Source organism: Ixodes scapularis, unplaced genomic scaffold (assembly GCF_016920785.2).
Source record: "Ixodes scapularis isolate PalLabHiFi unplaced genomic scaffold, ASM1692078v2 PGA_scaffold4__175_contigs__length_147842914, whole genome shotgun sequence".
Classification (NCBI taxonomy): Eukaryota; Metazoa; Arthropoda; class Arachnida; order Ixodida; family Ixodidae; genus Ixodes; species Ixodes scapularis.
In genome coordinates, this window is record NW_024609879.1 from 26,277,684 (window position 1) to 26,288,468 (window position 10,785).

Genomic DNA, 10,785 nt, shown 5'->3' on the forward strand with positions numbered 1-10,785 from the left:
ATTTTTTGGCCTTTAGTTGAATAATGTATAGCAGCCACAGTTTCTTGTTTATTGACCTGCCACTTTTTACTTTTATTTTTGTGAGGGCGTATAATGCATACCATATTTTGATTCTTTTTGTGCACTCCTTTCTGGTTAACTATAGTACTATATTTAGGCAGTACTTTTTTTTGTCTAAGAGATAAAATGTACTCCCCTTTATCTTTGAATTTCTAGAGTCGGATTGAGAGGCATTGCAGCACTTCCGACGCTGGAACACTGTCATCAGCAAGGAGCAGAGTGCCAGCGGGGAGTAGGAGGTCAGAACAGCTTTCCTTTGTGTGCGTCTGAGGTTTCGCTTACAAACTTTATATATATCAGACCACAGTAGTTTGTTTTGAAGTTCATTATGCCAGGCTTCTTGTATGTGCCTTTGTTTTCTCTTTCATACTTGCCTTTCACTGCCTGTGAACATCGTTTCTGTGCTCTTGTGGATTTGCACCGCAATATTTTTTCGCACGTCTGATATCACTCGGAGTGACTTTTTTTTTAACTTTATATTGTACAAGTTTCTGCTGTGCTTTTTTTTTCACAGAAAAAAAGGTTCTTTAAGGAAGTTGCATATAGTGTGGTGCATCTTGCAGTGGTTAGCTACCCTTTGAAATGTTGCAGTAAAACCACTGTGATCCACTGTGCATTCCAGCTGAGAAGTTGTTTTTGAAGTTGTCTTTGATGACAGGTGAAATATATTTTAATAGAAAATTTAAAGATTTTTGGTTTTAATTTTTGTGAAGAAATATGTTCTTCCTTACACTTAGCATAACATTCCTCAAGGTTGTAATGCTTGTATATGGTCGAAAGGGCTCAAGTGGGACACAGCATAAGTGATAAAACGTTGCCTCTCAAAAAAAGTGATGTGTTCTTTCTGTGTCAAAGTATATACTTAACATTTATGTGCAACTTCGTGCCACTTGTTAAGCTTGCATGTGAATTCTCTCAGGAAAGCTCTTGATTAGGAATTCATTACATTTTTCCTTTACCCGAGCGTTCAAAATGACCAAGATGCTGCTAAATCAAGGTGCTCCTCTTGGAATTACCCTTTCCTGTGCATGTCAGAGGTTTCGTGAACAATATATTTTCTCACTACGCCCACATCAATTTCTGGAGAGAGTACACCCTGTCATGCCTGTAGCAACCAGTCATTTTGGTTTAGAAGGAAACCGTGCAAATAGAGGTCCATAAATATTGTGACTCGAAATGGTGAAATGTGCTTAGATGGTGAGCATGTTAATTTTATGCTCGCTTTTCCTGCACAGGTTGTTAATTTAGCTCGGTTGTATCCTGGGCCTTCCCATTTGCTAGTCCCTCTTAAGCCACTGCAAAGAGACAACCTTTTTTTTAAAACAGCTTAGTTATTGGATTTGCATCCCACATAATGCATTTCCTCCCTCTCCCCCCCCCCCCCCCAAAAAAAAATAAAAATTAAGAAATATTAATTGCATGGTACTGATTTGAGTTTTCCGGAAACTGGCCCTCAGACACATTTAAGTCCTTTTTGGGGAGAACTCAAACGAGTCTCGTGTCTTTAATATTGCTTCTTGGGGTATAGATCGTAATCAGGTTGGGTAAAAAAAAAGCTTAGTTTTCTTTTCAATGCCCTGTGAAAGCCACTATAACTATTTGCTGCATCAACTGCAGAAAACTGAATGAACAGACATTTTTAAGAAATAAATGTGGGAAAACACGAGAAAACATGGCTAACGAAAGTTCTGGCATGCATAGGGAAAGGCATTTTGAAGGCAGCATCCTGACCGGTACGGTCCAGGTGAGCTCCAGTTCGGATAAAAAAAAGGATATCCCGTGGATGTCCGTTATCCCTAAAAAGTTATTCTTTGGACATTCGGTGGATATTTTAACGGGGAATGTTTTTTTGTGATCATCCGAGGGACGTCCGAAAGTCCGACCTAGATGTACGTGGGATGTCACCCGGATGAACAATTTGTTTGCACAGGCCCATCCTACGGACGTCCCCAGTACGTCCCTAGAATTTCTGCGGATATCCTACGGACGTTTCAATGTTCGTTGCCGGATGTCCACTGGATGTTCCTTGGATATCTATTGTCCAATGGGGCCGGCATGGAGATACACTTTTCTGCCAGTTCGATGTATTGCGACCGAGCTATGCTTCGTCCACGCGCAGGCAGCAATCGCGCGCCGATGGAGCGCGGAGTCGCGCGGAAGGGATGGCGCTCGGCCAGTCCCGATTCTGCTGTCAGCTGACACACAAACCTCTCGGCGCTGCAGATGGACATCGGCGCGGTCACCGGGCGCAAGCGCGGAAGGGCAGAGTGTTTTGTTTCCTTGGCTATGACCGTGCGGCAACGAGCAGCTCTGGAAACGGTGTCGCAGTAGCCGCTTGAACTTGCACACGGACGTGGAGTGAACAAAGTAACAAATGAGTGGCGTTTTGTAAACGCCCAGAAAGGTCGTGTGTCAATACAAACACGGAGGTACGGGTCGCTATCGTTTCATCGATAGCGTACTCTCGGATACCGGCGCCGTAGTAGGGTGCCCTTCGGTGTCGTAGCGGTTAGGTAGACTACCAAACAGACCGTTATTTCGCACGGTGACCCTTTGCTTAGCTTCACTACGCTCGGTTCAGTGGCATTGCTAAGGTCAGTGGCACCCGGTGCAGTGGGCCGCCGCAACCCCCCCCCCCCCTAATTGTTGCTTCTCTGGTGAATAGTTCTTTGTTATTGCACCTTCCCCCCCTCTTCACTGCCCAGCTGCACCCCCCCCCCCCCTCTACCCCTCCTGGTGATGCCACTGGCTCAGGGAGTTTCAATTTAATCTCATGCTCGACTTAGCGCACCGCACCTAGTCTGAACCGTCAATCGTTAAGCAAGCTGGACTTAATAATGAGGGAGTGTGCCGCCGTTTCGTTAAATGAGGCCCCCGAAGCCCTCTTCCCATGCCGGCGATATGAATGCCACTGAATAGTATATTTCCAAGGCTATGTCGCAAAAAAGAAGCTGTTGATGAAACATCGCGTGTCAGGGAAATTAACTGTCGGGGAAACGTCATTCAATGAACTGAGCGCCACCAGTTTTCACCCCCAGTGAGGTTGGTTACACTGCTCTTCTATGGTGTATTGGCCCCGAAACGACATCTCTATCTATCGGCGATCAAAGATGTGCGGAGGTTTCCCTCTTTAATCCCGTTACTCAAGGTGGGGCAAGATATGCCTGTGATGCATCGCCACCAACACGGGCCTAACACCTGTGCTGAGGGGGAATAATTACAGATTGCACGACGAAGACGACCCTGGTCCCAACCTTAACTGCATGACATGCGAAACCCCGGGTACGTGTAAACATCTGGTCTGTGAATGCAAGGTAAACAAGTCACAAAGGCACGACGCACTCCTCATCATTCTGCACAATGCACGACTTCAAATATATGAGGGCTGGGTAACCCCAAGCAAAAGACGGGGGAGGGGGGGGGGGCACGCAGGATCGAGATCCTGGACTCTTCACTCACCTACCTTAAGGCAGTGAACTGCACACACCTCATCTAACAACATCCTCTTCCTCTCCATTCATCCGTAATCATCCCGTCTCACCTTTATAAATAAACTTTTTTTGATCTGAAACACAGCATGATGTAAACGTGCACCACCTTTTCATGTTCGGTGAAGGATTCATTCCTTAGTTTTTTCTGGAGTTGATATCTCAGGTTGAACTACACCTTTTTCACGGGTAGACTTTGCATCATCGCTTATGTCATAAAAGGTTTGTCAACCAATTAAGGAGACACTTCAAATGGGACCCCCACATCTTCTTATACAAAACTTGAAAGTATAAAAGAGAGAGGACGAGGACCGGAACAGGACATCTTTCATTTCGCAACAACATAGAATGGCACAACGATAAAACCACCCCCCAAGGGTCTCAACATTCTGAAAGAGGGAAAGGAAATACTAGTTATAAAGGAAAGGGAATGCACTAAAAGAAAAGTTTGAAAAGCGCATCAGTCATCTAGTTATCTCCATCTTCTTCTTGGATATTCTAGTTGTATTATGGAAACGAATATCTGAATGTCAAACATCACTGATGTAGCTTAATGAAATAATTTTAAAATGTTTTTCCCCTAAACTAGCTATCAAAATTTTTCTACAAAACGACTTACTAGAATCCAACGCAGCAAATACTGTTTCTTTTTTGTTTGACTGGCAGCCTTTGTGGCGCTGAGGCTCTGTTTCGGCTTCCAAAGCGCCGGTTCAAGGGCTCAATCACTGGATGCACTCAAGACGATTTGCCTCCTATTTTTTTACATCCTGGGTTTATGCTCAAGACGTCGCTGCATTGACTAAAAACGAACAGTTTTTTGGAGGCATCATGCAGATGTAATGATGATTGTGGTGCAGTTACTTCTCAGACAATTTCAATACACTGGGCTAGTTGAAGGTATTTCAATGCCTACAAGACTAGGCAGATAGTGTGGGGCGCTCGGCCCGCCACACGGCGGCCAAACCGGCGACTAGCGGGGGACGGCACCCGGCGCCGACAGGGTAGAAAAGGGATGGCCCGTGTGGCCGAGTGCAGTGGTTGCCCCGAGTCTGGACCAGAGTCATGGTAATAAACCCTGTTTGACCCCGAAGAACGAGTCGTCTGGTTGATCACCTGCGGCGGACGGCGGAAGGCGAACGCCACATCAGGCGCCCAACGTGGACTCTGTCGTCCGTCGTCGGTGATCTCGACCAGACGGTTCGTCCTCCCTTTCTTCTACTTTGCGTTTCTTAATCTCTTTTCGGTCGTTGATTCGTCGCGGTTCGCGTTTTTCATTTTTCTATATCGCGTCGTGTTTTTCTTGTTCATTGTGACTTTTTGCGCGCTCGCCTATCACCGAGGTCTGCACGTCGCTGACGGTGCGGTTTTCTTGGCGTAGTTTGTTGGCGCGTTTTTTTTTCTTCCCTCGTGTTCGCGTGTGCTGTTTTTTTCCCTTGCCGCGCGTTTTTCTTTTTTTCATGCCTCCCAAGAAACAGTCCCAGCCCCCGTCCGACCACGGCGACTCCAGCGAAGAAGACGCGGAGCCCGGTCCGTCGTCGGCTGAGGTCCTGGCGCTCATGGCCCGAATGTCCGCCACCCTCCAGTTGGTGACGGAGCGCCTCGCAACCGGCACGGGAGGAGCCGGCGGCCATGTGCAGCAGCGTGGGCCCGAGCTTCACCCTCGGCTCACGGTCCCCGTGTACACGGGGTTCGACGACAGGAAGTCCGTCGCCGACTTCCTGGAAGAGCTGGACGTCTACGCCCGAGCGTCCGGCGCCTCGGAGAGCTACGTGCTCGAGCGCATCCTGCCCCTCGCCTTACAAGCGAGCGCGAGACGATGGTGGGTGTTGCAAACTCCCTTTCCGTCCCTAGAGGCGTTCCGCCGTAGCTTCCGAGAAGAGTTCCTGCCACCGGGGTACGACTCCCGAGTCCAGCGGGAGCTCGAACGACGTACCCAGCATCCAGAGGAAGGCCTCGTCGAATACATCCGGGCCATGCAGGAGCTGTTCAACCGAGCGGCGAAAGCTGCTCCCGAGTCGGAGAGGGTTGCACGCATCATCCGACAGAGCCACCCCCGTTACCACGTCTATCTTCAGGGGCGGCGGTTCGAGAGCGTGGAAGACCTCGTTCGTGCGGCGCGCGGCGTGCAAGACATGATCCTGGCCAGCGTGGACTACCGGCCGCCGCCCCCCGCCCCCCGCCACAGAAGCCCTCGAACCATCGTGCGCGTGGTCGCCACCTGCACGCACCGCCCTGGAACGCACCCCTCCGACTCACCGCCCACCCGAAAGGGTCGGCGCCTACGCCTACTTGCCCCGCGCCCTGGACACCCTTGAGTGCACTCGGGATGGCGACGGGAGGCTCGGTGCTGCATCACCGGCTGGGGTCAGCGTGAGCTTAAATTCCCGACCGAGGGAAGCCCCAGGCGCCTGGGATTGGTCCCCCCAGGGCCCGCACTTGGGTGGAAGCCCGCCGCGGGTGCCGCGAAACCCCGAGAGGGGCCGGCTGCAGTTCCCGGACAGCGAAAGCTGGCTGCATGACCCTCGGCGAGATCTTCAGATGGCCGAAAGGCCCCAGCGCCCGCCGAGAGGCGGCTGGCAACGTGGGAATGACCCGGCGGAGCCGAGAGGCAGCCGGCGAAGTGGGAGTGAACGGGGCAACGTGGGAACCCAGCGGCAGAATGACTCCTGCTACAACTGCGGACAGCGTGGCCACTTCCGCAGCCAGTGCCCACAACGGCGGCCCCGTGAGCAGCGAGAACTGCCTGACCAGGGAAACCGAGGCGGCCCGCGGCGCTGAACCCGGAGACCTCGCCGCCCAAGGCCGCCACCAGCCCCGGGAAATGTAAGTCGCCGGCAATACTTCCTTCTGTATGTCGAGTACGACCTACGAACCACAGCATCGAGCCTAGGATAACGATTTCTCTGCTCGGAGTTCTTTTCGCCGCCCTGTTCGATACCGGCGCGAGAGTTTCGCTTATCGGCGACGTCGTTTTTGAACTCTGCAAATCAAAAAATGTTAAGCTCCGTTGTTCGAGCACGCTTTTGCAGTTAGCGTCAGGCGCGCAAACAAAAGCAGCAGGCGCAGTAAGGCTGAGGATTTCTTTCGACGGAAAAACGCGGCGTCAGCGTTTCCTTTATCTGCCAGGATTGGCCGTACCTGTTATCTTGGGCCGAGATTTCATTGCAGACGAAAAGATTTCGCTCGACTTTGCTGCCGGCGGGTATCGGCTGGACAACCAGCCACACGTGACCCCCTTCACCAGACGTGAAGACTGCGTCACCGGCGCAACCCTTCCGACCCACTACACAGCGCGGCCAGCTGCAGTTCTTCCTGATGGCATCCGAGACGCCCTCAACGCGTGCCCAGCAACCAGCTCGCAAAAGCAGCAGCTCGAGAGCATCCTGCAGCCGTTCGCAACGATGTTCACGGAAACCCCGGGCAAGACCGACGTGTTGCTACACCGCATCGAGACTGGTGACGCCCGACCACTGCGGTGCAACCCTAGGCCCCTCAGCGTCCACAAGCGAGCCCTATTAGACGCAGCACTACAGGAGATGCTGGATACCGGAGCAGTGCAAGAGTCCCAGAGTCCATGGGCCTCCCCCGTCGTCTTGGCTTTGAAGAAGGACGGCTCAGTACGACTTTGCGTGGATTATCGCCGCCTCAACGCAGTGACGGTGAGAGATTCGTACCCCTTTCCTTCCATTGACTCGGTTATGTACGCGATTGGTAACGCGAAAGTGTTCACCACTTTGGACTGCAGTGGAGGTTTTTTGCAAATTGAGATTGATCCAGAGGACGTGCCAAAGACTGCGTTCCCTTGCGACAGAGGATTGTTTGAATTTACCCGCCTCCCCTTTGGCCTTTCCAATTCACCCGCTAGCTTCCAGCGCTTAATGGATATCGTTCTCGGCGACACAAAATATAAATTCGCCATGGCATACATGGATGACATCGTTATTTTTTCCCAGACTTTCGAGGAACACCTGAAGCATCTTGGGATCGTCCTCGAGCGCCTGCGCAACGCCGGCCTGACTATTCACCCTGACAAGGCGCAGCTCGCTTCACCACAAATTAACCTCCTTGGCTTTGTAGTGGACAATGGAGTTCTTCGCCCCAACGAGGACAAGCTGCGTGCAATAACAAAGTATCCGCAGCCACACGACGTCAAGGGTTTGCAGCGGTTTCTTGGATTGATTGGGTTTTATCGCCAGTTCATCCCTCGCTGCGCCGAGATCGCTAACCCCCTGACCTTGCTCTTGCGCAAAGGCGAGAAATGGCGGTGGGGGGAGGATCAGCGCGTCGCTTTCCTTCAGCTCTCGAAAGCAATTACCGACGTCGCCTCTTTGAAGTTGGCGGATCTCAACCGACAATTTGTCGTCCAAACAGATGCCAGCAACTTCGGCCTGGGCGCAGTCCTCCTTCAGGAACACGACAACGTTCTTCGCCCAGTCGCCTTCGCTAGCCGCACGCTGACAGCGGCCGAGCGAAACTACTCCGTGACGGAAAAGGAGTGTCTCGCCATCATCTTCGCCCTCAAGAAGTTTAACATGTATCTCGATGGCGCTTCCTTTCAGATACAGACGGATCACCAAGCGCTCTCCTGGCTGAAGAATTTGCAGAATCCAGCCGGACGTCTTGCACGATGGGCTCTGACACTGCAAGCGTACGACTACAGGAAAGGAGCAACTAATATTGTGGCAGACGCACTGTCACGGGCTCCTTTGCAGGTCCCTCCCACTGAGACGGAACCGAAGTTGGTGGGATTAACCGACATCGTGGCCCGCACTTCGGAGTCACGGTGGGGGACGTTGGTGAGCAGAGCAGACCTCCGCAAGGCCCAGCAGGAAGATGGACTTTGTCGACGCGTGTGCGAGAGGCTTGCGGCACGAAGAGCAAGCGGCACCGGAAGCGACGACGAGTACAACTCGTACCTGCTGAGCGAGGACGGACTCCTTCTCCGCTACATCCCCCAGGCAGACGACGACAGCGATGGATCGCCTTTCCGGATTGTGATACCTCGGAAGCTGCGCAAATCATTCATCAGGTACTTCCATGATTCAGCATTAGCGGGTCACAGTAGCGGCAGTAAGACTTACGATAAGTTTTGTCGTGTTGCGACTTGGCCAGGAATCAGGCAGGATGTACTGAAGTATGCTCGCAGTTGTCCAGTGCGTCAGAAGGCGAAACCTCGCGGAGGCCAACCACCAGGATTAATGCAGCCAGTCGTTAGCCAGTCGCCTTGGCAGATTGTCGCATGTGATGTCATGGGACCGTTTCCACGTAGTCCTCGCGGAAATCAGTACCTACTTGTTGTGACTGACCACATCACCAAGTGGGTCGAACTGTTCCCCTTACGGAAGCTTCTTTCGCAGCGGGTCTGGGACTGCCTTCTGTCCGTTTTCACGAGATTCGGCTTTCCTGCAGAGCTCATCACGGACGGTGCTTCGTACTTTCGAAGCAAGATTTTCGTCGACACCTGCGCTGCGCTTGGAATACGGCACAAACTGACTTCGCCGTATCATCCGCAAGCCAACATCACGGAGAGGATCAACCGCAACCTCAAAATGATGTTGATTTCCCACACAGCCCGTCACAAAGACTGGGATGCCAAACTCGACGAGATGGCATTTGCAACGCGCACCACGGTCAACCGATCCACTGGTTTCACGCCTGCCCGTCTCAACTTTGGTAAGGAGCTTACCTTCCCAATGGAAAATTCATTTCTATACACAGATGTTGCGCAGAATGGACGCCCATACGCGCAGTTCGCCCAGGACGTCCATCACCGACTCTCGTCGGCCGTTCGTGAGGCACGAGAGAACCTCGACGTCGCTCGTCTTCAACAGGCCGCCCAGTACGACAAGGGCCGCCGCAGTGTCCACTTTCAGGTTGGAGACCTGGTACTTCGTCGGACACATCCCCCCAGCGATGCGTCGAAAGGCTTCGCAGCATCCCTCGCCAACCGTTGGGATGGACCCTTTCGCATAACGGAAACAATTTCCCCGCTGAGCTACCGCCTAGCACGACTGCATGGTACACAGCAGTACGGCCCAATTCACGTGTCTGAGCTCAAGCGTTACTGCGAGCCAGCAGTTTTTCCGCAGGTCCCGGACATCCCAGCTCCCAGCCAGCCCTTGGACCACGGAACTACGCCCAGGCGGTACAACCTACGCCCTCGGTGACTCACCACCTGTTCTATTCATATCCTTTTTTTGGCTGGCTGCGTCTCTTCGCGGAGAGGGGGGGAGAGGATCCATCTCCTTCCCGCGGGTCTGCCCTTTGTTTTCACAAAGGGATTGTTCTGTTCGCGAGTGTCTCCGAGCATGTTTGACGTATCACAACCAGACCCGTTAATTCGTCCTTTTTCTTCGTGTGCCCGTTCCCTATTTCCTCCGCAGGATCGTCACTGCCACCAAGAGCGTTCCCGCCACGCCTATCATTTCAGGCGATTGGCGGCACGCTTCCCGCCGCGCCGTGAGCGTGCCTCCGTCGCGACTTGGACTGTGCTGGTAGAGGACCGCCCGGTGGGCTGGGCCTCAGCGCTACGCTGGAGAGAGCAGCCCCGGCCCGAGCGTGGCGCGCCCCCGGAGTCCGTCCCCGAGCCTTTCCGGGGCAACACGCTGGAGGACCGGCACCCGCACGAGCCCGCGGCCGTATACAACGAGGCGGAGCGCCGCCTGCTGTGCCCCGTCTGCGGGGTGCCGGAGCTCCACCGCCCCACCCACCTCGCGGGCGCCTTGCACCAGGCCCGCGTCGCGGCGGACTGGGCTCGCCGAGCCGCGCCACCTCCTGCTGCACCTCCGGCAGCCCCCCGCCCGTTGGAGGTCGCGGAAGCCATCCGGATCCTCCGCCAAGTCCGCCCGGATCTGCTCCGCGACCCGGCCCACGAGGAGGCCATCTTAGACCTCGACCTCTAAAAGGGGGGGGGGGGGGGGGGAGGTGTGGGGCGCTCGGCCCGCCACACGGCGGCCAAACCGGCGACTAGCGGGGGGGCGGCACCCGGCGCCGACAGGGTAGAAAAGGGATGGCTCGTGTGGCCGAGTGCAGTGGTTGCCCCGAGTCTGGACCAGAGTCATGGTAATAAACCCTGTTTGACCCCGAAGAACGAGTCGTCTGGTTGATCACCTGCGGCGGACGGCGGAAGGCGAACGCCACAATAGTGAGGGTCACGAGCCTGATATAGAGGTTGTTCGTTTGTGACCACGATAGGAAGCAAAAATTGAGGTGTGGGCCTGCACTGACATTCGGGTCA

General features: G+C 53.6%; 1 pseudogene; it reads left to right on the top strand.

Moving 5' to 3' along the window:
- Positions 1-3,966: 3,966 nt before the first annotated feature.
- On the top strand, positions 3,967-10,450 carry LOC115308490 (annotated as a pseudogene).
- The last annotated feature ends 335 nt before the right edge of the window (positions 10,451-10,785 follow it).